At 44.6% G+C, this 25,739-nt stretch overlaps 1 long non-coding RNA gene across 1 annotated transcript in view; it reads left to right on the top strand.

Moving 5' to 3' along the window:
* LOC129526984 (uncharacterized) overlaps positions 1 to 25,286 on the top strand; it is a 38,657-nt gene extending 13,371 nt beyond the window's left edge. Inside the window, exon 4 of the long non-coding RNA XR_008671811.2 lies at positions 24,601 to 25,286. This is a non-coding gene — a long non-coding RNA (uncharacterized lncRNA). The remainder of the gene's footprint in view (positions 1 to 24,600) is intronic.
* Positions 25,287 to 25,739: the final 453 nt, after the last annotated feature.

Here is a 25,739-nt window from a genome sequence, read left to right as displayed (position 1 = left end):
CCAGGAAAGATCTTAATGAGTGAATGAATAGAAAACCAAGCAGACAAGCTGGTGGCTCCTGCCTGTAATCCTAGCACTTGGGAGGCCAAGGCGGGTGGATCACTTGAGGTCAGGAGTTTGAGAACAGCCTGGCCAACATGGTGAAACCTCCTCTCTACTAAAAATACAAAAATTAGCCGGGCATGGTGGCGCATACCTGTAATCCCAGCTATTGAGGCTGAGGCAGGAGAATCTCTTCAAACTGGGAGGTGGAGGTTGCATTGAGCCGGTATTGCACCACTGCACTCCAGCACAGGCAACAGGACAAGACTCTTTCTCAAAAAAAAAAAAAAAGAAAGAAAAGAAAGAAAAAAAGAAAACCACCAAGCAGATAAATGTCAATTATAGCAAAGTACCATCTAGAAATTCTAGAACTGAAAAGTATAATAACTGAAACAAAAAGTATTTAAGATGGACTTGACTTCTTATAGAGAAGGCAGAAGACAAAGATAGGCAACTTAAAGACAGATCAAGAAAAATGATCCAGTCTGAAAAACAGAGAGAAAAAGGACTGAAGAAAAATACTGCAAGCCTCAGAGATCCGTGGAACAATATCAGATATCTGGATATATTTGCTTGTCTTATCATTGTAAGAGAGGGACTAAAAACCAATGGGAAGTTGGGTAGGGCTTACGAATTGTGCTTGTCACTATCATGTGCCCTGGGGAGGCCCTATGTTGGGATACCTCCAGGATCGCTTTATTTAGGTGTTTCAGGCCGCTTGGATTCCCCACAGAAGCCTCTTTAAATGTTCCAATCTCCTGGTAATGCTCAGGGAGCCCAGTGGGAGAATAGAGCTGGACTCAGCATCTAACATTCAATAGCAGTAGTCACTTAAACCCTTATTTTTGGTACAGTACTCACATCCTCAACTATGCCTGGTTTCCTCAGCCCACAGACCTTTATTTTACCATCTGTAGGTACTAATGCCTCTTCTTGGAGACAAGGGAGGGGCAGTTGCTAATAAGTATGGAGTGGGTGAGGGGATCTCAGGATCTAGCTGCATCTCAAACTGCTTTCAACCAGTTCTCGTTATTTTGGACCTCCTTTCACTCCCAATTCCAGAGATGCCTGGGTTCTGTCAGTTTCTGTGCCTTTTTAGGATACTGTGGTGGTTAATACGTGTCAAATTGACTGGGCCAAGTGCCCAGATATTTGGACAAACATTATTCTGGGTGTTTCTGTGAGGGTGTTTTTGGATGAAATTAGCATTTAGGTGGGATCTGGTGGTTCATGCCTGTAATCCCAGCATTTTGGGAGGCCAAGGTGGGAGGATTACTTGAGGCCCGGGTTTTGAGACCAACCTGGGCAACACTGCAAGACCCTGTCTCTACAAAAACAAAATAAAAAAGAAATTCGCATTTAAATCAGTAGACTTGAGTGAAGTCAATTGCTCTCTGTCTCGGTCTGCTCAGCCTACTATAATAAAATACCATACACATGCTGGTTAAACAAGAGAAACATTTCTCACAGTTCTGGGGGCTGGAAGGTCCAAGGTCAAGGTGCTAGGCAGTTTACCTTCTGGTGAGGAGCCTCTTGCTGGCTTGCAGATGGCTGCCTTCTCACTGTGTCTTCCTCACGTGGTGCAGAGAGAGATCTCTTGTGTCTCTTCTTACAAAGCCACTTATCCCATAATGAGGGCTCCCATATGCCCTTGTTGCTCCCAAAGGCCCCATCTCCAAATACCATCACCCTGAGGGTCAGGACTTTAATGTGATTTGGGGGGGACACAAGTGTTCTGTTCATAACATTCCCCATAGTGTGGGTGGTCTCATCCAATTAGTTGGAGGCCTGAATAAAGACTGACCTTTTGCCCCAGCAAGAGGTATTTTACAGCTGACTTACTTGGTCTGCTGTAAAATACCTCTTCATCCACACTACAGATTTTGGATTTACGAACCAAATAATCATGCGAGCCAATTCCTTTTCTGTCTCACTGTCTTTGTCTTTTTCTTTCTGTCTCTCCTACATATGCGCTCGCACACACACACACACATGCACACACACATACACACCCCTTATTGCCTCCTATTGTTTCTCTGGAGAACCCTGCCCACTACTGGCCCAAGAATGGTTCCTTCTTAGGTCAGCTAAGACAGTCACCACTCTTCTGCTTTCTAGGTTCCGAAAGCTTGCTGCTGTTGTCTCTCTCTCTCTCTCTGTCTTTTTGTTTGTTTGTTTTTCTTTTTTGAGACAGGGTTTTGTGCTGCCCGCCAGGCTGGCATGCAGTGGCATCATCTTGGCTCACGGCAACCTCCGTCTCCCAGGCTCAAGTGATCCTCCCATCTTAGCCTCCCGAGTAGCTGGGACCACAGGCATGTGCCACCAAGCTTGGCTAATCTTTTTTTCTTTTTCCTTTTTTTGTTTTTGTTTTTGTTTGTTTGTTTTTGAGACAGTCTCCCTCTGTGGCCCAGCCTGGAGTGCAGTGGTGCAGTCTCGGATCATTGCAACCTCTGCCTCCCAGGTTCAAGCAATTTTCCTGTCTCAGCCTCCCAAGTAGCTGGGATTACAAGTGTGTGCCACCATGCCTGGCTACTTTTTTTTTGGTATTTTTAGTAGAGACAAGGTTTCAACATGTTGGCCAGGCCGGTTTGAACTCCTGGGCTCAAGTGATCCACCCGGTTTGGCCTTCCAAAGTGCAGGGATTATAGGCGTGAGCCACCACGCCTGACCTGCTGTCATCTCTTCTGTTCTCATTCTTGTAGACTTATTGTAGTTTTTACTATATATACAGTCACTTTATTATAGTAGGTTTTTGGGGGAATGGATCTAGATGAGCATGTTTAATCTGCAATTTCAGCCCAGAGCTCCTGGACTTCCTAATTCTTAAGAGTGATTTAAATAACAGAACGTTTCCTGGAAATTGTGTTCTTATGCAATATGTTAGCAGCCTTCTGTTGGTCTCCCCCTCATTAAAGGGCCTCAAAAGAGATTTCTTCTTTTTTTTTTTTTGGCAGGGCCTTGCTCTGTTACCCATGCTGGAGTACAGTGATGCCATCATGGCTCACTACAGCCTCGACCTCCAGGGCTCAAGCCATCCTCCCACCTCAGCCTCCTGAGTAGCTGGGACTACAGACATGCATCACCATGCCCAGCTAATGTTTAATTATTTTTTAATAGAGAGCCAGTCTCATTTTGTCGCCCAGGCTGGTCCTGAACTCCTGGGCTCAAGCAATCTTCCCACCTCCCAAAATGCTGGTGTCACAGGCTTGAGCCTCCATACCCCACCCTCAAAAGAGAGAAATTAATTAATGTATTTATTTTTGAGACAGAGTCTCACTCTGTCGCCCAGGCTGGAGTGCAGTGGTGTGATCTTGGCTCACTGCAACCTCTGCCTCCTGGGTTCAAGCAATTCTGCTGCTTCAGCCTCCTGAGTAGCTGGGATTACAAGTGCACGCCCCCATGCTCAGCTAATTTTTGTATTTTTAGTAGACACTGGGTTTCTCCATGTTGGCCAGGCTAGTCTTGAACTCCTGACCTCAAGTCATTCACCCACTTTGGCCTCCCAAAGTGCTGGGCTACATGCGTGAGCCACTGTGGCTGGCCAAAAGAGATTTCTTAATCTACCTTCCTTCTTGTGTACAAAAGGGCCACAAAGCTATTAAAATAAATCATAATTATGTCTGTTCCAAGTCCATTACTTGAACTTGACAAATCAGTAAGAGACACTCATTTTCTTCTAGAGAAGTAGGTATCTTCAAGGGCCCTGGGCTCACCACAAGTTCATAAATGCATAGCTTCTTGGACATGTCTGGCCTTAGCTGACAGTAAATACTAAAATATACTTCAGATACAAAACATCTACGACATCTAACTCAAGCTAGCAATGTCAAATGATTACCTTGGTCTTAACATCTAAAAGGCTTTTTCTTCCCTTAAATGAGTCCTAGCATTAGGTATCCCTGATCACAGTAAGCAGTTCACTCTTCCATTAAAAAAAACAACCTTCATTATACAAACACAGACTAATGGAGACAACGCCCTAGTGCCTGTGATCATTCTTCTTACACTGGAAAACACCTGCTTTGCCTCCAGCCTGTGTTCTGTGGCCAGGACAGCTGTCTTGGTAGAGGCTTCTTGTGTTTTCATCCTGGTGTCCCTCTTTATGGGGCTGCTCCACCTCAGCACTCCTTCTAAAAACCAAAATGCAATTCCTATCAACTGTCGAATATGTAAATATTACATTTTACTCATTTCTGCTGGTCATATTACCCTTATGCTTTGCCCCCCAGTAAACCCAGCATCTTTTTTTTTTTTGGAGATAGGGTTCTGCTCTGTCACCCAGGCTGGAGTGCAGTGACGCAGTCACAGCTCACTGCAGCGTCGACCTCCCAGGCTCAAGCTTTCCTCCTGCTTCAGCCTCCTGAGTAGTTGGAACTAGAGGTGCACTTCACCATCCTGGTAATTTTTTTTTTTTTGAGGCAGAGTCTCCCTCTGTTGCCCAGGCTGGGGTGCAGTGGTGCGATGTCAGCTCACTGCAACCTGTGCTTCCCAGATTCAAGCAATTCTCCTTAGCCTCCTGAATAGCTGGGATTACAGGTGCCTGCCACCACGCCCGGCTAATTTTGTATTTTTCGTAGAGATGGGGTTTCGCCATGTTGGCCAGGCTAGTCTTGAGCTCCTGACCTCAAGTGATGCACCCACCTCCAAAAGTGCTGGGATTACAGGTGTGAGCCATCATGCCTGCTTGTATTTTTTTTTTTTTTTTTTTGAGACGGAGTCTCGCTCTGTGGCCCAGGCTGGAGTGCAATGGCACGATCTTGGCTCACTGCAAGCTCGGCCTCCCGGGTTCACGCCATTCTCCTGCCTCAGCCTCCTGAGTAGCTGGGACTACCGGCGCCTGCCACCACACCTGGCTAATTTTTTGTATTTTTAGTAGAGACAGGGTTTCGCTGTGTTAGCCAGGATGGTCTCGATCTCTTACCTCGTGATCCACCCGCCTCGGCCTCCCAAAGTGCTGGGATTACAGGCATGAGCCACTGCACCCGGACTAACTTTTTTTTTTTTTTTTTTCAGAGACAGTGTCTCACTCTGTTGCCCAGGCTCGAGTACAGTGGCCGCATCATGGCTTGCTCCAGCCTCAACTCCTGGGCTCAAGGGGGAGCCCGACTAATTTTGTGTGTTTTGTTGTGTTTTGTTTTGTTTTGAGACAGGGTCTCACTCTGTCGCCCAGGCTGGAGTGCAGTGGTCCAGTCCGAGCTCACTGCAGCCTCCACCTCCCCAGGCTCATGTGATCCTCACACATCAGCTTCCAGAGTAGCTGGAACCACACGTATGTGTTGCCTGGCTAATTTTTTATTTTTTTTTCTTTTTAAGTTTTGTATTTTTTGTAGAGATGGGGTTTCACCGTGTTGCCCAGGCAGGTCTCAAAATGCTAGACTCAAGTGATCCTCCTTCCTTGGCCTCTTTAAAGTGTTGGGATTACAGACTTGAGAGCCACCATGCGAGCCTTTTTTTTTTTTTGAGATGGTGTTGTGCTCTGTCACCCAGCCTGGAGTGCAGTGGTGCCATCATAGCTTACTGCAGCCTCAACCTCCGTGTCTCAAACCATCCTCCCAACTCAGCCTCCTGAAGCTCTGGGATGACAGTCATGAGCCACCATGCCCAGCCAAAATGCCCTAACTTTTTAAAGCCAAATTGAAGTTGGATGTACTAGATCTTTTTCTGATTGGTCCTTCAGACTCATTTCTCTCTGTCAATCAGGAGGCTGGGTTTGGCCTGTGACATGTATCAACAGATCAAAGGGTGGGAGTACAGAGCCAGGTCCTGGTTCACTGGTGGCTGCATCCTTTGCCCAAGGTCATAACCCCTGTCAGGTGGCTTTTGTGCTGTAGCTATACATCAGATTTCAAGAACCTCTCCTTCCTTTTGCCCTCTCAACTAAAAAGTGTGGTGGTGGTTTCCTTCTGTTGCTAGTTTCATTCTTTGTGGTTCCCTGAACCCTACCTATACTTTACTAAGTAATCGCTTCATTAGCATCTCTTAAATATCCTCTTTTGGCTGGGCGCAGTGGCTCACACCTGTAATCCCAGCACTTTGGGAGGCCGAGGCAGGCGGATCACGAGGTCAGGAGATCAAGACCATCCTGGCTAACACGGTGAAATCCTGTCTCTACTAAAAATACAAAAAATTAGCCGGGCGTGGTGGCACGCGCCTGTAGTCCCAGCTACTCGGGAGGCTGAGGCAGGAGAATTGGCGTGAACCCGGGAGGCAGAGGTTGCAGTGAGCCGAGATTGCGCCACTGCACTCCAGCCTGGGTGGCAGAGCGAGACTCTGTCTCATAAAAAAAAAAAAAAAAAAAAAAATTCTCTCTTGAGTTTGCCAACTCTTTTCCGCCAGGACCCTGACTGATACTTGGGTTTGCAACTGTTGCAATTACTGCCCACCTGAATGAACCCTTACTATCCTTAAAGACATTTTACTATCATCTTTCATGTAGATGAGTCTGTTCATTGGTTTCAGAGCGTGAAGTGGTATAATGTGCCCATTTTGATTTTTGTCTGACGTTCTGATAGGTGATTAATTGATTGTTTTTATCAAAACGTCTACTCTCCTAATAAATCTGTCAATATTTTTTTATTCCACCTATAACTTTTGTTTTTTATTTTAATTTTTTTGAGACGGAGTCTAGCTCTATCACCCAGGCTGGAGTGCAGTGGTGCGATCTTGGCTCACTGCAACCTCTGCCTCCCGGGTTCAAGCAATTCTCCTGCCTCAGCCTCCTGAGTAGCTGGGATTACAGGCATGCGCCATGACACCTGGCTAATTTTTGTATTTTTAGTAGCGACGGGGTTACGCAATGTTGGCCAGGCTGGTCTCGAACTCCTGACCTTAAGTGATCTGCCTTCCTTGGCCTCCCAAAGTGCTGGGATTACAGGCGTGAACCACTGCTCCTGGCCCATCTATAACTTTTGGGTTGTTCACATTTATGGGAAAACAATGAGGAGAAATAAATTTCCAAATATTTTTAGATTAATGACTTTTACATGCCTTCCAAGTATCTTCTAAAGAAGTGTTATGAGATGTTCCAGCCGGGCACGGTGGCTTACGCCTGTAATCCCAGTACTTTTGGAGGTGGGCAGATCACCTGAGGTCAGGAGTTAGAGACCAGTCTGGGCAACATGGTGAAACCCCGTCTCTACTAAAAATACAAAAATTAGCCAGGCATGGTGGCGCATGCCTATAATCCCAGCTACTCAGACAGCTGAAGCAGGAGAATTGCTTGAACCTGGGAGGTGGAGGTTGCAATTAGTCGGTGATGACTGTTGAGATATAACACCAGAAGTATGATCCATGACAGAATTAATAAGGTGGACTTTATTAAAATTAAAATTTTCTGCTTTACAAAAGACACTCTTAAGAGAACAAAAAGACAAGACAGACTAGAAGAAAATGTTTGCAAAAGATATATCTGATAATGGACCATTATCCAAAATATACAAAGAATTCTCAAAACTTAACAATAAGAAAACAAACAACCTGATTAAAAAATAAGCCAAAGGCCTGGCGTGGTGGCTCACACCTATAATCCTAACACTTTGGGAGGCTGAGGCAGTAAGATTGCCTGAACCCAGAAATTCAATACCAGCCTGGGCAATATAGTGAGACCTCGTCTCTACAAAAAATATAAAAATTAGCTGGGTGTCGTGGTGCATGCCTGTTGTCCCACCTACTTGCTAGGCTGAAATGGGAGGATGGCTTGAGCCCAGGAGGCGGAGGTTGCAGTGAGCCATGATTGTGCCACTGCACTCCAGTCTGGGCAATAGAGCAAGACTCTGTCTCAAAAAACAAAAGCAAACCCCAAAATATGCCAAAGACCTTAACAGACACCTTACCAAAGCAGATAAACAGATGGCAAATAAGCATATGAAAAGATGCTCCACATTTCCCTTTCATCAGGGAAAAGCAAAATAAAACAACAATAAGATGTCATTGCATACCTATTAGAATGGCCAAAGTCCAGAACACTTACAACATCAAATGCTGGCAAGCATGTGGAGCAACAGGAACTCTCATTGCTGATGGGAATGCAGAATGGCATAGCCACTTTGGAAGACAGTATGGTAGTTTCTTACAAAACTAAACCTACTCTTGCCATATGATCCAATGTTGGCTTTCAAAACTTATGTCCATACAAAACCCTGCACAGGTATTTATAGCAGCTTTATTCATAACTGCCAAAACTTGGAAGTAACTCAAATGTCCTTCAGTAGGTGAATGGATAAATTGTGATACATTCAAACAATGGAATATTATCCAGCACTAAAAAGAAATGAGCTACCAAGCCATAAAGAGACATGGGGAAAACTTAATTCCATAATGCTAAGTGAAAGAAGCCAATCTGAAAAGGCTACACACTGTATTATTCCAACAATATGGCATTCTGGAAAAGACAAAACTGTGGAGATGGTAAAAAGATCAGTGGTTGCCAGGGGCTGAGGGCAGAAAGGGATGAATAGGCAGAGAACAGAGGAGTTTTAGGGCAGTGAAAATACTCTGTATGATACTATAATGGTGGACACATGTCCTATATATTTTTCCATTTGTCCATAGATTGTACAACACCAAGAATGAACCTTAATATAAACTATACACTTTGAGTGATGATGTGTCAATGTAGGTTCATCAGTTGTAATAAATGTAGCACTCTGGTGGGGGATGTTGTTAATGGGGGAGATTGTGCATGTGTTGGGGGGCCATATGAGATATCTCAGTGCCTTCCTCTTAATTTTGCTATGAACCTAAAACTGCTCTCAAAAAAATAAAGTCTGGCCAGGCGCAGTGGCTCACGCCTGTAATCTCAGCACTTTGGGAAGCCAAGGCAGGTGGATCACCTGAGGTCAGGAGTTTGAGATCAGCCTGGCCGACATGATGAAACCCTGTCTCTACTAAAATTACAAAAATTAGCTGGGTGTGGTGGCACGCGCCTGTTATCCCAGGTACTCGGAAGGCTGAGGCAGGAGAATAGCTTGAACCCAGGAGGCGGAGTTTGCAGTGAGCCGAGATTGCACCACTGCACTCCAGCCTGGGTGACAGAGTGAGACTCTATCTCAAAAAAAATAATAAAATAAAATAAAGTCTTTAAAAAAATAATCTTTGGCTACTTCAGCCATTTTCTCCCTTCTCAGGCCATGGCTTTGGTTTCATCCTCAACCTCCAACTAGGTTCCTCTGATAACTTTTTTTTTTTTTTTTTTTTTTTTTTTTAACATTTCTCTGCTCCAAAACCAGACCCCAAATTCAGGGAGGAAATTATGTAGAGGCTGATGGTCTTACACCCAGATCACCTGTGGTTTTCCCCAAATGGCCACTTGATGGCACCCAAGAATCTTCTTCTTGTTCATATGATTCCTGGAATGGCTCATGTGAAATAAAGGGGGTATGATGAATGAAGGACTTTTGATAAAAGTCATTAGATGCTATGGATGTGTTCCAGTGTGTTCCATTGTAGACCACAGTACTATCATGTCTGCCTTTTTTTTTTTTTTGGTAGAGATGGGGGTCTCACTATGTTGCCCTGGCTGGTCTTGAACTCTTGGGCTCAAGCAATCCTTTTGCCTCAGCCTCCCAAAGTGTTGGGATTATAGGTATGAGCCACTGCACCTGGCCTGTGTCTGCCATTTTTTGACAGATAATGGAAGGGCATGATTCACAACAGTATTATTCTGTTAATTTCATCCAGATGAAAAAATACTGATCACATAAATAGAAATATATGTTTAGAGATGTGTAGAACTCTCACCATATACAAAATATACTACACTGTCATCATCAAAGAGTTGTTAAAAGTTTTCCTACTCAAATTTGAAATATCTGCCAGGTGTGGCGGCTCACACCTGTAATTCCAGCACTTTGGGAGGCTGAGGCAAACAGATAACTGGAGCTCAGCAGTTCGAGACCAGCCTTGGCAACATAGCAAAACCACGTCTCTACTAAAAAATTAAAAAATTAGCCAGGCATGGTGGCGTGCACCTGTAATACCAGCTACTCAGGAGACTGAGGTGGGAGGATGGCTTGAGCCCGGGAGGTTGAGGTTGCAATGAGTCAGGATCATGCCACTCACTCCAGCCTGGGCAAGAGAGCAAGAGTCTATCTCTTTAAAAAAAAAAAAAAAAGAAGAGGTCGGGCGTGGTGGCTCACGCCTGTAATCCCAGCACTTTGGGAGGCCAAAGCATGTGGATCACCTGAGGTCAGGAGTTCTAGACTAGCCTGGCCAACATGGTAAAATCCCATCTCTTCTAAAAATACAAAAATTAGCTGGGCGTGGTGGCAGGCACCTGTAATCCCAGCGGGGCCAAGGCAGGAGAATCACTTGAACCCGGGAGGTGGAGGTTGCAGTGAGCCGAGATCGCACCATTGCACTCCAGCCTGGGGGACAAGGGCGAGACTTCGTCTCAAAAAAAAAAAAAAAAAAAAAAAAGAGAGAGAAATATCCTTGTCCTTTAATACAGTGAGACACACACCTCATAGGTCAAATGGGAAAGGAAGTCTGTGAAGACTTTCAGATGCAACAAGACTTTGACTACTGACTTTCACTATAGAATCAGCGGGTGGGGGGGTATAAAACGACAAAATAGAATTTCAGAAACTAAATTGGTCAAGATGTGTGCAGAAACCTGATTCAAATGGCCTAGATAGTTCCCAGAGTTCTTGCAAGTATAAGATGCACAGCTGTCAAAGAGACATTCTCATCTTGAAATATTAATGGGTTGGCCCATGACACGTTCCTCTATACTCCCAGGGGAACCCACTTAAAAGCAATAATATATTAAATGATATCATCCTAAATTAGTACAAAGCATTCTATAAAAAGCGTGTCAAGGCCTTCTTTTCACATGTCCTACCGTGGCAGATGCTGTTGGTGCTTCACCTGTATCCCCCTGGATCCCTTTTACCATTTCTGTCCTGTTATCCTCCACTTTCTGTGACCTTTGTTTCCAGTGGCTTGTACCTGAGGGCATCACACCTGGTCTGCTGGGGTTGCTGTGCACACCAGCATATAAAGGGAGTGAGAATGGCCTGAGAGTTTATGTGTCCTTCCTCCCTGTGTTCATAACCACTGACTGGTGCAGGAAAGCCTGCACTTTCACTGATGTGAAAGCCCAGCTCCCTCACTGCAGTGGAACAAAACTATAAAGTGTAATTTCCCGTTCAGAACTCACCTCTGCATCAGGCTGAGGCTGGGACATGGCCAGCATCAAAGCCTTGCTTGGCATCTTCCTCTTCCTTTACTTCTTTTCTGCATTCCTTTAATTGTTTCTCCTGGGAGCACTTCCTTAATAAATCATTTGCACATTGCTCCTGTCTCAAAATTTGTTTTCGGGAACCCAACCTAAGAAACCAACCATCCCTGATAAACCATGCTGCCATGTGCAGCCTAAAATTGGGATACACATCCTAAAATTGGGATACACACCAGAAAAAAGACTTTGTTGAAACATTGCTAATAGGGGCCTCTGGCCTTGAATCCATGACTGCAAAAATACTTCTCTAATGTGGGCAGGGAGGGGAATGAAGAGACAGAGCAATGCTGCTTAGAGCTTTGCCCTTGACACAAAAACAGGAGCTGCCAGGGAAACAACCACTGCAATCATCTGTGCTTCATGAGGAGAAGCCACCAGGGGCTGTTGGTTGTGATTCTGTTCTTCTTGCTATGGAATGATCCTGGATCTCTGTTTGTTTGTTTGTTTTTTGTTTGTTTATTTGTTTTTAAGAGTCTTGTGCTGTCGCCCAGACTGGAGTGCAGTGGCGGGATCTCAGCTCACTGCAACCCCTGCCTCCTGGGTTCAAGCGATTCTCCTGCCTCAGCCTCCCAAGTAGCTGGAATTACAGGCGCCCAACACCATGCCTGGCTAATTTTTGTATTTTTAGTAGAGACGGGGTTCGCCATGTTGGCCAGGCTGGTCTCGAACTTCTGACCTCAAGCGATCTGCCCACCTCGGCCTCCCAAAGTGCTGAGATTACAGGCTTGAGCGCCCGGCTTTGGATCTCTGTTTTAACTTCCTCTTCAGTTGAAGGAGATTGGCAATCCCAAAACAAAGATACTTTACCAATCCAAACAAGTTTGTAAAAACCCACTGCCTCCTGAAGTCTTTGGCACTCACTTGGCTATAACTATAATTTTCTCATTCATCATTTCACCAGACTAAGAAAACAATGCTATTCTTTGACACAGCAACATGCTAAGAACTTGTGTATCTTTTCTTGTCAGTTATGCTCACATGGAACTCACAGTTACTGGAAGACATAACATGAAATGTAGACAATTTCAGATGAGCAAAAGCTAAGAGAATTCATTTTCATCAGATTTGCACTACAATAAACACTAAAGATTGTTCATCAGGCTGAAAGGCAAAGATATCCAGTGACGGCACTCCTTGGTATTTACCCAAAGGAGTTGAAAACGTATGTCCACATAAAACCCTGCACAGATATTTATAGCAGTTTTATTCATAACTGCCAAAACTTGGAAGCAACCAAGATGTCCTTCAGTAGGTGAATGGATAAATAAATTATGGTACGTTCTACAGAAAGGAATGAAGAACATCTTATATGGGCTAATGTAAAAGCCTATATTTTTTTAATTTTAAAAATAATTTCTTTAAAAAACAACTGACCAAACAAAAACAATAATAATTTATTGTAAGATTTAAAACATGTAAGGCCAGGCACAGTGGTTCATGCCTGTAATCCCAGCACTTTGGGAGACTGAGGCAGAAGAATCACTTGAGCCTAGGAATTTGAGACCAGTCAGGGCAACGTGGTTAGACTCCCTCTCTACAAAAAATACAAACAAATTAGACTGGCATGGTGATGTGTACCTGTAGTCTCGGCTACCTAGGAGGCTGAGGTGGGAGAATCACCTGAGCCTGGGAAGTTGAGGCTGCAGTGAGCCGTGATTGTACCGTTGCACACCAGCCTGGGCAATAAAGTGAGACTCTATCTCAAAAATAAATAAAAATAAAACATGTAAAAGTAAAATATATGACAATAATAGCAGAAGTACAGGTAGGGTAAATGAAATTATTCTCTCTTTAGGTTATACATTTTATGGATAAATTAATTCTAAGCAAAATGTAATAAATTAAGAATGTAGGCCGGGCGCAGTGGCTTATGCCTGTAATCCCAGCACTTTGGGAGGCCGAGGCGGGCAGATCACGAGGTCAAGAGATCGAGACCATCCTGGCCAACATGGCGAAACCCCGTCTCTACTAAAAACACAAAAAACTAGCTGGACGTGGTGGTGTGCACCTGTAGTCCCAGCTACTTGGGAGGCTGAGGCAGGAGAATCACTTGAACCCAGGACACGGAGGTTGCAGTGAGTGGAGATCGCACCACTGCACTCTAGCCTGGTGACAGAGCGAGACTCTGTCTCAAATAAATAAATAAATAAATAAATAAATAAAAATGCATACTGTAATCACCTAGAGCTAAACTGAAAATACTATATAAAGAGGTAGAGCTAGAAACCAATAGAAGAAATAAAATGGACTAATAAAAATATTTGATTAATTGAAGGCAGGCAAAGAGAAAAGAATGAAAAATAGGTGGCACAAATAGAAAACAAATAGCAATATAGTAGATTTAAACACAATCATTGCAATCATTACATTAAATATAAATGGACTAAACACTTCAATGAAAAGGCAAATATTATTAAACTGAATAAAAAACGACCCGAATCTATGCTGGATTTTATTTTGTTTTGTTTTGGCTTCAGGGATTTTTTTTTTTTTTTTTTTGAGACAGGGTCACATTCTGTGGCCCAGGCTGGAATGCAGTGGCATGATCACAGCTCACTGCAACCTCTGCTTCCTGGACTCAAGTGATCCTCCTGCCTCAGCCTCCCAAGTAGCTGGGATGACAAGCATGCACCACCACGTCTGGCTAATTTTTTTATTTTTTTGTAGAGGTGGGGTTTTACCATGTCACCCAGACTGGTCTCAAACTCCTGGACTCAAGCGATCTGCCTATCTTGGCCTCCCAAAGTGCTGGGATTACAGGCATGAGCCACCACACCTGACTATGCTGTCTTAAGAGACACACTTTGAATATATAGAGACCAAAAAAGTGAAAATAAAAGGATAGAGAAATATATATTTAATACAGATAAGAAGATGAAATATAAACAAGAATAAGAACAAACAAGAAAGCTGATGTGGTTGTATTCATATCAAACAAAGTAGGCATCAAGATAAGGAGTACTAGTAGATATGAGAAGAAAAACTTTATAAAAGAATCAATTCATCAAGAATACTTAACAATCCTAAATGTGTGCACTTAGTAACTATTAGTTTGCTAGGGCTGCCATAGAAAGCCACCACAGACTGATGGTGTCAATAACCAAAATTTATTTTCTCACAGTTCTGGAGGTTAAACATCCAAGACAATGGTGTCGACAGGGTTGATTCCTTCTGAGGGCCATCTTCTCCCTTTGTCTACATATTATCTTCCGTCTTTCTGTGTCTGTGTCAGAATTTCCTCTTCTTATAAGAACACCAGTCATATTGGATTAGGGCCTACCCTAATGACCTCATTTTAACTTAATTATCTCTGTAAAGACCCTAGCTCCAATTACAGTCATGTTCTGAGGTACTCAGAGTTAAGACTTACACATACAAATTTTGGGGGAGGACACAATTCAGTCCATAACAGTAATGGGGCTTCAAAATACATGAAGGAAAAGCTAATAGAACTAAAGCAATAACTAGGCAAATCCACAGTTATGATTAGAGATTTTAATATCTCTGTCAGTCACTGATAGACCAAGAAAACAAAAATCACTAAGTATGTGATTTTATTGAATGACACAATTAACCAACCTTGCCTAACTGACATTTGTAAAACACTGTGCCAAATAACTACAGAATACACTTATTTTTTTCAAGGACACATAAAAAATTCCCCATGATAGACCATATGCTGGACTATAAGTAGGTCAATAAATACTAAGAGGCTGATATCTTATAGATTATGTTCTCTGACCACAATGGAATTATATTAGATAGAATAACAAAAACAAATCTAGAAAATCCCGCAGTAATTGGAAATTAAACAACATACTACTAAGTAACTCATGGGTCAAAGAATAAATCACAAAGGAAATTTAAAGATATGTTAGGCCAGGCATGGTGGCTCATGCCTGTAATCCCAGCACTTTGGGAGGCCGAGGCAGGCAGATCGCTTGAGATCAATAGTCCAAGACAAGCCTGGGCAACATGGTGAAACTGTCTCTACAAAAAATACAAAAATTAGCTGGGCATGGTGGTGCATGCCTGTAGTCCCGGCTACTCGGGAGGCTGAGGTGGGAGGTGACCCTGGGAGGTGGAGGCTACAGTTAACCATGATTGTGCCACTGCACTCCAGCCTGGGTGACAGAATGAGACCGTGTTTCAAAAAGCCCACAAAATTTCATTCTTTGAAAATATTAATAAAATTGATAAACTCCAGCACTTAGAAAGAGAGAGAAAAAAGTGGGGCCAGAGTAAAGGTTATAGGGTTTCTTATACTGTGCTTATGGGATTTCTCTATGTTTGAACTTAACAGTCAGCCCTCCATATCCATGGGTTCTGCATATGTGGACTCAACCAACCTTGAATCAAAAGAAATGTTTTTATTTTCTGTAGTGAACATGTGCAGACTTTTTTTCTTGTCCTTGTTCCCTAAACAATACAACAACCATTTACATAGTATTTACACTTTATTAGGTATTATAAGTAATCTAGAGATGATTTAACGTTCTGTATATGGGAAAATGTGCATAGGTTATACGCAAATACTACTCCATTTTATATCAGAGACTTGAGCATCCATGGATTTTGGTATCTGACGGAGGTCCTGGAACCGATCCACTATGGATATCCAGGGATGACTGTATATCAAAATAAAAATTTAAACAAGGTGGGTGAAATGTGCAAAATGATACTATTGTAGGCCTCATATTTTGGTCAAGAGAGATTGTCTTTTTCTGCTGAAATGAAGACAGTAGTGGGAGAGGTGTGGAAAGGAATAAAAGTTATGATTGAAGGAATGGGATGGCTGAGTCAGTCCTTAGATGGAACATGACAATGGCCTTTACAAATTAGGCTCCTGTGCACCTGCCCTTCTGACCTGGATGCCTACATAAGCTGTGTGGTATCTTTGTCATATGGAGTTTTCTGAGCTACATGAGGTTTCCAAACTAGTTTTCATTCCCTCAGTGTTTCTTGTAATCAACACTTAAGCTCCTCTTACAGATCTAACCTAAACAGCATGTAAAGCCAAGTTTTTTTTTCTCCTTCAATGTTATGGGGAAAGAGGATTACGTTTTATAGGGGGAGAAGACAGGTGTTTAAATTTAGACCTCATGGATGAAAACAAGCCTCATGTTGCATCTGAATCAGAAACAAGGCAGAGTCATTTCTTTATTCTAAAAGCCAACGGCTGCTCAGAGACAAGCAGATTGAACCACTTCCTCCCTGCGCAGAAATTCTCAGGGTATACACACGCACACATTTACACACACATATGGTTAGAAGAACAAAGAAAAGAAGCAAAAAGAAAACTAATTCACTAATGATGTCATTTGCAACTACAGGGCATAGTTATATGTCTCATATCACCTAATTTCCTCCAAAAAGCGTGTTTCATGAGTCCAAGCAATTCTCTCATAGCAGTAAGTTTAAGAGTTACATTGTAGACAAGCACTAATCAAGTAGCCAAGATAGGCTAAAAGAAAAGAAAAAAAGAGACATTGTTTCCTTTTAGATTTTTATTATGAAAAATTTCAATATGCACAAGAGAAGTGTAATGAACTCTTCATATACCCATCACTCAGACTCAGCAATCCAATTACAATGAGTTAGCAAAAACTATAAAAGAGGAAGCATGCAATTTGGAATCTAGAGCAGGCCACAGTTAAATTTAGCTTTACATGTTTCAACATGATTAATCAACTAATCAAAGCTTGTTTGACTTCGGTTTCCTTATCGGCATAAAGAAAGGCTAGTCACAGCCCAGCATCTGCGTCAAGTGTACAGGTTCAGGTGGAAGGCTCAGGCTCTGTTCAAAATTCTGTGTCTTCGTTGATTTATTTTTAATCAAGTTTTTGGGGACAAAAAGGCTTTATGTTATTTTTAATTTAATTTTTTTAAGAGACAGAATCTTACTCTGTTTCCCAGCCTGGAGTACAGGGTGTGACCATAGCTCCACGCGGCCTTAAAACTCCTGGGCTCAAGCGATCCTCCTGCCTCAGGCTCCCAAGCGGCTGGAACTACAGGTGCATGCTGCCACACCTGGCTGCTTTATGTTACTTTCTACATTTTCTCAGCGAAAGTGAGACTTAACATTTTCTAACTCTACAATCTGCTGTGTTTAAGATAGTGAGCAGGGTATCTGTGTGAAGATGATCACTGGGCAAGGAGATCTCTGAACCGGGGTCTCAGGGGAGAGTTCTGGGACTGGAGATCTGTTAGAAGTGACAGTCCATAAATGTGGGAGACGATGTCAAGAAAAAGAGTTGGGAAGTGGAGTAAGGCCTGGGTAGAGCTCTGTAGAACATGCACATTCAGGTCAGAGGAGGCACATGCAAGAGCTCGGGCATGACAGAGTCCTGGGAGAAAGAGAAATAAAAGGGTTGACCACATCAAGGGAGTGGAGGGTGCTAAAGTCCTTCAGAGTGAGGCAGGAGAAAGGCTTGGCACAAAGGCTGAGGGGCAGAGAGAAAAACCTAATTTCAGCTGGGCACAGTGGCTCACGCCTGTAATCCCAACACTTTGGGAGGCTGAGGCGGGCGGATCACCTGAGTTCAGGAGTTCGAGACCAGCCTGGCCAACATGGTGAGACCTTGTTTCTACTAAAAGTACAAAAAAATTAGTTGGGCATAGTGGTGCACACCTGTAGTCCCAGATACTCAGGAGGCTGAGGCAGGAGGATTGCTTGAACCCCGGACATGGAGGTTGCAGTGAGTGTAGATTGTGCCACTGCGCTCCAGCCGGGGTGACAGAGCAAGACTCCATCTCAAAAAGAAGAGAAAAATAATTTCTGTGCAGCTCTCCCCACCCCTCCCTACTTGCTTCCTCCTGGTCCTTTTCAATTCTGGAATCCCTGGCTTCTTTGTCCCCAAGAGACACCTTTCCCCCAGTCTCCTATCATCTCTTTCTCCCCATTCCTCCCGGACTAGCTAATTCCTACTCATTGGCCAGATCCCAGCCTGAAAATCTCTTCTTGGCCTTTCAGGCTAGATCTGATCCCACAGTAATACACTCTGTACTTCTCCATCAAGCATCTCGGTCATCTTTGTGTATTTTCATGACTCTGACCAATGCCCAGGCAGTTAGCTCCATGAGGGTAGAGACCAAGTTTATAACAGGTGCCTACCTCAGGGTCTGGCCCAAGTGTGCTCAGTAAAGAGTTATTGAATGGATGAATGAATGAATCAATGAAGGTAAGTAGGTGTTGGCATAGCCTCAGGACTCAAGGCCAGATATTCTTTCTGGAACTGCACAGAAGTTCTAGTTTATCGTCTGCAGTTGACATTGACAACCCTGGGTAAAACCAACCACTGCGTTCCCTACTGCTGCTCCCATGGCCAAGGTCCTGCCCGGGCCAGGCCAGCTTACTGCTCTCCAGGCTCAGCCTGGCGGTCTGAGCATTGCTGACCATCTTAGGGAGAGATGCTTCTGGGGACTGATGAGGGGGGAAGCCAGACTGGAATGCGTGGGAGGTGAGGAAAGGGAGATTGTGGATGCAGACAGCTTTTTCACAAGTTTGGCTTTGAAAGGGAGGAGAGAATTAGGAGGTAGCTGCAAGGAGATTTGGGGTTTTCAAAGCAGTTTTTTGTTTGTTTTTTTAATTTCAGGAGAGATTTAAATATGTCTAAATGTCAGTGGGCAGGTTCTAGTTAGGAGGGAGAGGTTGAGTAAATAGGAATGGGAAAGAATCCTGAGGGGAGGAGAAGAGGGGAGGAGAAGAGGGGCCTCGAATGAGCACCTGGATGGTGGTTAGCAGGCTCCTTCTGCCTCAGGCTTGGCTGAGGCCCCAGACAGGCAGGGCAGCCCCTCCCAATCCCAGCATGGGATGCTAGACCACCTATGCAGGGCTGGGAGGGAAATGTCTGAGAACTGGTAGTTCTGAGTCACTGTATTGACCACCCACATCCAACTTATAAAGCGGTTGGACAGGCCAAGAGAGAGGAGCCAGAGACTAGGAAGCAGGTTTATGTTTTATTTTTTTAATTTTTTATTATTTTTATTATTATTTTATTTTTGAGACAGAGTTTTGCTCTTGTCGCCCAGGCTGGAGTGCAGTGGCATGATCTCAGCTCACTGCAACATCTGCCTCTTGGATTCAAGCGATTCTCCTGCCTCAGCCTCCCGAGTAGCTGGGATTATAGGCATGTGCCACCACGCCTGGCTAATTTTCTATTTTTAGTAGAGACAGGGTTTCACCATGTTGGTCAGGCTGGTCTCAAACTCCTGACCTCAGGTGATCCAGCCGCCTCAGCCTCCCAAAGTGCTGGGATTACAGGTGTGAGCCACCTGCCCGGCGGAAGCAGATTTCTTTAGCAGAGGCTTGTACTGTGGAGCCCACCACCAGCCACACCCATGGGGGAGGGGTGGGTGCGTCCTGCTTTCCTCAGATCAACTGAGGGGGACACTGGAACCAGGGAGACACAGAGGTGTCCGAATCACACCTAGAAATCTACAGGGGTGTGTGTATGTGTGTTGTCTGCCTGTCAGTCCACTGGGCTTTGGGTTTTTTTTAGTTATTATTATTTTTAATTAAAAAAAAATTGAGATGGGGTATCTTGCTGTGTTGCCCAGGCCGGTCTAGAACTCCTGGGCTCAAGCGATCCTCCCACCTTGGCCTCCCAAAGTGCTGGGATAACAGGCGTGAGCCACCCGCCTGGTGTATGTACTCTTACCTCAGCATTATGTTTTTGGGATTCACCTATGTTTCATGTATCAGTAGTTCATAATATTACACTATTAACTTTTCTTTTTTTTCTTTTTTTTTTTTTTTTTGAGACGGAGTCTTGCCCTATTGCCCAGGCTGGAGTGCAGTGGCATAATCACAGCTCACTGCAGCCTCCACCTCCTGGGTTCAAGCAGTTCTCCTGCCTCAGACTCCTGAGTAGCTGGGATTACAGGTGCCTGCCACCATGCTCAGCTTATTTTATATTACGCTATTAACTTAAAGCTCATGATAAATATTGTTAAATTCCCCTCCAGAAAAATGTGATCAAGTTTTTTTAATTTTTTTTTTTTTTTAATTTTTTAAGAGATGAGGTCTTGCCATGTTGCCGAGGCTGTTCTTGAACTCCCAGGCTCAAGCAATCCTCCTATCTCAGCCTCCTGAGTAGCTGGGACCACCTGTGCATACCACCACACCCGGCTAATTTTTGTATTTTTTGTGGAGGTGGAGTTTCACCATGTTGCCTAGGCTGGTCTCAAACTTCTGAGCTCAAACAATCCTCCCGGCTTGGCCTCCAAAAGTGCTGGGATTACAGGCGTGCGCCACCATGCCCAGCCATACCGGGCTTTGAAAAAGGGCTGCATCAAGAGACAGATGAAGGTCAGTCAAATGTGTGCATTCCAGATGTGGGTCACAAGCATGAGAGAGAGCGGCTGGCTGTTGGTCTAGATCAGTGGTTCTCACTGAGGGTGATTTTCCACCTGAGGGGATGTTTGGCAACGTCTGGAGACATTTTTGATTGTCACAACTAAGGGGTATTACTAGTGGGGGTCCTCTAGTGGGCAGAGGCCAGAGGTGAGGGGGGTTTGGGAGGGCCTTGGAGGTTTGAGAGAGTGAAGAATTGAAGTAGTCATCCCATAAGTAGGGGAGCTAGGTGACACACAGTAGGTTGCCAAGTGTGGTGATGGCTACAGGCAAGATGTAAGAAAATGAAGGTTCCAGAGGTGGAGCCAGGACGGATTCCTGGAGGCCATTTGGGGGAGGGGGCTTCGATAGGATCCCCTAGTAGAGCCTGTGTATACTGGGGTCCATGACCCCGGCCCCTCAGCAGAGCTTCGCTGAAACCTGGAGTGGCACTGAGGATCTCTGAGAACAGTTCCTTCTTTTTTTTTTTTTTTTTTTTTTTTTTTTTGAGATGGAGTCTTGTTCTGTTGCCCAGGCTGGAGTGCAGTGGTGCGATCTCAGCTCACTGCAACCTCTGTCTCCCAGGTTCAAGCAATTCTCCTGGCTCAGCCTCTGGAGTAGCTGGGATTACAGGCACGTGCCATCACACTCAGCCAATTTTTGTATTTTTAGTAGAGACAAGGTTTCACCATGTTGGCCAGGCTGGTCTTGAACTCCTGACCTCAGGTGATCCTCCCACCTCAGCCTCCCAAAGTTCTGGGATTACAAGTATGAGCCGCCGTGCCCAGCCAGTTCCATTTTCTCTACTGCTGTAGGTCTTAGTGGTCACTCGTCCAACCTCCACATTCCTCAATGGCCCACATCAGATGAGTCAGTTCCTTCATCAGTGATGGCAGTGATTGCAGGGAACGCTCAGCCTCCTTGGCTCTGATTCTGCCTTACCAGAAGGGAGCCCTTCTGACTTGACCTCATGGGTGCCATCGAGTGTGGTTCCAGCTCCGCATGTTCCTGACTACTCCTGCACAAGTCTGGGAGGTGAGGGATGTGGGAGACGCAGCTCTCAGAGCCTCTTACAGAAACAACCAGCCTGGTGCTGTGGTGGCAAGAAACAGACACTGACCCCCGACCCCAAGGGAAATTCACAAGAAGGCTATGGAGTCCCTCACAACATGGAAGGGGAAATTGAAGAGCCTGGTCTGGAAAGGACAGAAAACAGGGAGGCCGTGGGGACCTAGAAGCTAGAACCAACTGAGAGTCTCATCTGGCCACACTGTAAAGATGTGTCAGCCCCAACCTCTTCTTGGCTTTTGCTTCCTCCATTCAAGGGTCAGAGTCTGAGTGCCTAGGTGGGCCCAGAGCCTTCCCTCTCCAGCCTCCCTGCTGCCCCAGAGAGGACAAACACCATTTCTGACTCCCCTACATACTCAGAGTGCCATTCTCAGGATCACAGTAGAGGAAGGACTGAGAAAATAAGTGCTCATGAGGCTGATGGGCTGCCTTAGCTTTATCAGCAGCAGAAGAATTCTGGGATGCTCACCTCCCAGAAGACCCTCCACAGTTCCCAAGAGCCTCTTCATCCATGACGAGGGTGACAAAACTTCTCTGAGTCTCAGACAGCTTTGAGACTGGGATGGAAACAGAGGATTGCATAAGTTTCAGGGGGCTGCTGGACCCCCAGTCCTGAATCCTAACTCTGGGACACCTTCTCTAGCCCGTGTCTGCCTGGCTTAGCTGCAGGCCTCATACACTGTCTCCCTAGGACCTGCAGTTGAACCATTCCATGCTCACGGACACGTGGATTACATGAGCAGGGCCCTAGGCCTCTTCCTAACCTCAGATTTTTTTTTTTTTTTTCTAAAAGGGCAAGGCACTATTTTAGTCACTGTTTTGCAGGGAGAAAAAATCCTATTTATCCTTATGATTCATTTTGGTGGTTTTTGGATAATGTTGTATTGATTCATGACGACTCAGCATCTGGTATGAATTAAATGAGACTTTCTCTTTTTGACAGTAAAATGAAAGATCTTAAACAATGCTAACATTAAAAAGAGGCCTGGGGGGAATACAAGAGTTGGAGCAATCTTGGGGACTTGAGTCAGTTCAGTGGGATGCCCTACCACCTTGGCAAAGCCAGCACAGTGCCATGCAGCTCCAGGGCAGTGCTGCTTGTGACCTTATGTCTGCTCCTCATGAGTACCACGATGACTCCTTGCAGGTCCCATTGCTTCCCACCATATGCTGTTTTATCTTGTAGTCATGATCCCAACTGGACAAATGGGGAAACAGAGGCAGGAAGCTGGCATGGATGTGACATCAGGAGTCAGATTTTCTCTGGTTTGTTCCAGGAAGTTTTCCATAGAATCCCAGAGGACATCCAGTGATTCTTAACGGGGGATGATTTTGGCACCCCCAGGGATATTGGGCAATGTCTGGAGGCATTTTGGTTGCCACAACTAGGGAGGTGCTACTGGCATCTACCTGCAGTGTCAGAACAGCCTCCAAAGAACAAAATGATCCAGCCCACATGTCAATAGTGCCGAAGTTGAGAAAGCCTGCTCTAACCCAAAGGGACTCCAAATCCCAAGTGATGTGGTGGTTGTCAGGGCATTAGCAGAATTAATGCAAAGGCCTCTCAATATGGCAAAACAGATTGTCTGAAAAATTATGTAATTTTTGTGTTTAAAAAGAGTAGAACCTGGGCAACATAGCAAGACCTTGTCTACAAACATATTCAGGCTGAGAAAATGAAAAATAAAAAAAGACCCTGTCTTGGCCGGGTGCGGTGGCTCACGCCTGTAATCCCAGCATTTTGGGAGACGGAGGCAGGCGGATCACAAGGTCAGGAGTTCAAGACCAGCCTGGCCAGTATGGTGAAACCCTGTCTCTACTAAAAATACAAAAATTAGCTGGGCATGGTGGCACGTGCCTGTAGTCCCAGCTACTCAGGAGGCTGAGGCAGGAGAATCACTTGAACCTGGGAGGTGGAGGTTGCAATGAGCCGAGATCGTGCCACTGCACTCCAGCCTGGGCAACAGAGTGAGACTCTGTCTCAAAACAAAAGACCCTGTCTTTATGAAAACAAACAAACAAACAACAAATATATAGAGAGAGAGAGACAGAGAGAGAGTGTCAGGTATGGTGGTATGTGCCTGTGGTCCCAGCTGCTCAGGTGACTGAAGCTAGTGGATCCCTTGAGCCCAGGAGTTCAAGGCTGTTGTAAGTCGTGACTGCCATGCACTCCAGCCAAGGAGACAGTGAGATCCTGTCTCAAAAAAAAAAAAAAAGTATATATCTTGCCTAGATCATGGTCTCTGTATGTCATTCTCTACTAAAAGAAACTAGGGCTCCTGCCAAATGGCCAGTCCAAGGTTGGGGCAGCTGAACAAGGAAGGTATCATCACTATGGAGTCTGATTAAAAGGACCCAGGGGTTCATGTGAAAAGGCTCTCTCTGACCAAATACAGGATGTTTTGAGCAACAAAAAGAACAATGAAAGTATGTTAAAATTCGTATTTGTAAGTTGAAAGAGGAGCTTGTGATCAAAAGATGAAAATGTTCCTTGGCCGGGCATGGTGGCTCACACCTGTAATCCTAGCACTTTGGGAGGCCGAGTCGGGTGGATCACCTGAGGTCAGGAGTTTGAGACCAGCCTGGCCAACATGGTGAAACCCCATCTCTACTAAAAAATACAAAAAATTAGCCAGGTGTGGTGGTGGATGCCTGTAATCCCAGCTACTCAGGAGGCTGAGGCAGGAGAATCGCTTGAACCTGGGAGGTGGAGGTTGCAGTGAGCCGAGATTGTGCCACCGCACTCCAGCCTGGGCAACAAGACCAAAACTCCGTCTCAAAAAAAAAAAAAAGAAAAAAGAAAGAAAAAAGAAAAGGTACCGCCAAATCATGTGACTTCTAGAGGTTTCCTTTATGGAAAAAAAAAAAAATGGTGCTTCCATTGCCTCTTAAACCCAGATGTTCTCATTTCCTTTAGTGTCAACAGTGGCGGAAAAGGAAGTTTGTATCACCTGTGTTAATGCTGCTCTGGAAAGGGAGCCAGAATGAGAGTGCACAGTGATCACGCAGTCACCATCAAATAAACCATGACTAGGCACATACTCTGGGATGGCTGCATCTCTCCTGTGGGAAAGAGAGAGACAGAAAGAGAGAGCAACATGTCATCCGATGACTGCAGCCTAGATGGATATGTCTATGATAGAGTGCTTCAATTGGAATCTGCCTCTTGTAACTGAAAATTACTTTAAACAATAAAAAGAAGTTATTGACTCATAGTCAAGAAAGCTTGACAGTGCTGCAGTGCAGTCCTTGGACTACAGTGGTCCACAAACTGTTATTGGTCTACGATAAGATATCTGTGTGGCTGCAAGATCCACGTGCATGACCCTTCTTTCCTACCTTGTTGATGATGCTACAGGATAACGAGAACACCTGGGTTTAAGAGGCATAGAAGAACCACTTTTTATAAAGGATACCTCCAGTGGATGAAGCTATATGATTCATCTTTATTGTGTGTTACAAAAGTATCAGTCAATAAAATAACAATAAAACTGAAAATGAAATGGAAAACTGCTGTTATTACAGACAGTTCGAAAAACAGTGGCCTAGAGTGGTGATTCCCAGTCCTGGCTGCTCAACAGAATTACCTGGTGAGCTTTGACGACTCCCAGTAATGAGGTTCATTCCCAGGGATTTTCATTTAATTGGCCTGGGGTGGGGCCAAAGCATGGCTAGTTTTAGAAGCTTGCCAGGTAGTTCTAATGTGTAGTGAGCGTTGAAAACTAGTGGTTTGGATTCAGGTTGGCCTCAGCTGAGGCTTTATCCAGTGGTCAGGAATGTTACCAAGGCCTGGTGGTCTCATAGCACTAAATGGTCATATTAGAAAAGGAGAAAGAACTCAAATCAATGACCTCAGCTTCTACCTCAAGAAACTAGAAAATGTTCAAGTTCTTCTGCTCTGACCTAAAAGGTGTAAAAAAATAAATGTAGGGGCCGGGCGCGGTGGCTCAGGCCTGTAATCCCAGCACTTTGGGAGGCTGAGGCAGGCGGATCACCTGAGGTCAGGAGTTTGAGACCAGCCTGGCAAACATGGAGAAACCCCGTCTCTACTAAAAA

This window comes from Gorilla gorilla, chromosome 16, assembly GCF_029281585.2.
Source record: "Gorilla gorilla gorilla isolate KB3781 chromosome 16, NHGRI_mGorGor1-v2.1_pri, whole genome shotgun sequence".
Taxonomy (NCBI): Eukaryota; Metazoa; Chordata; class Mammalia; order Primates; family Hominidae; genus Gorilla; species Gorilla gorilla.
This window is presented reverse-complemented; position numbering and strand designations above follow the sequence as displayed.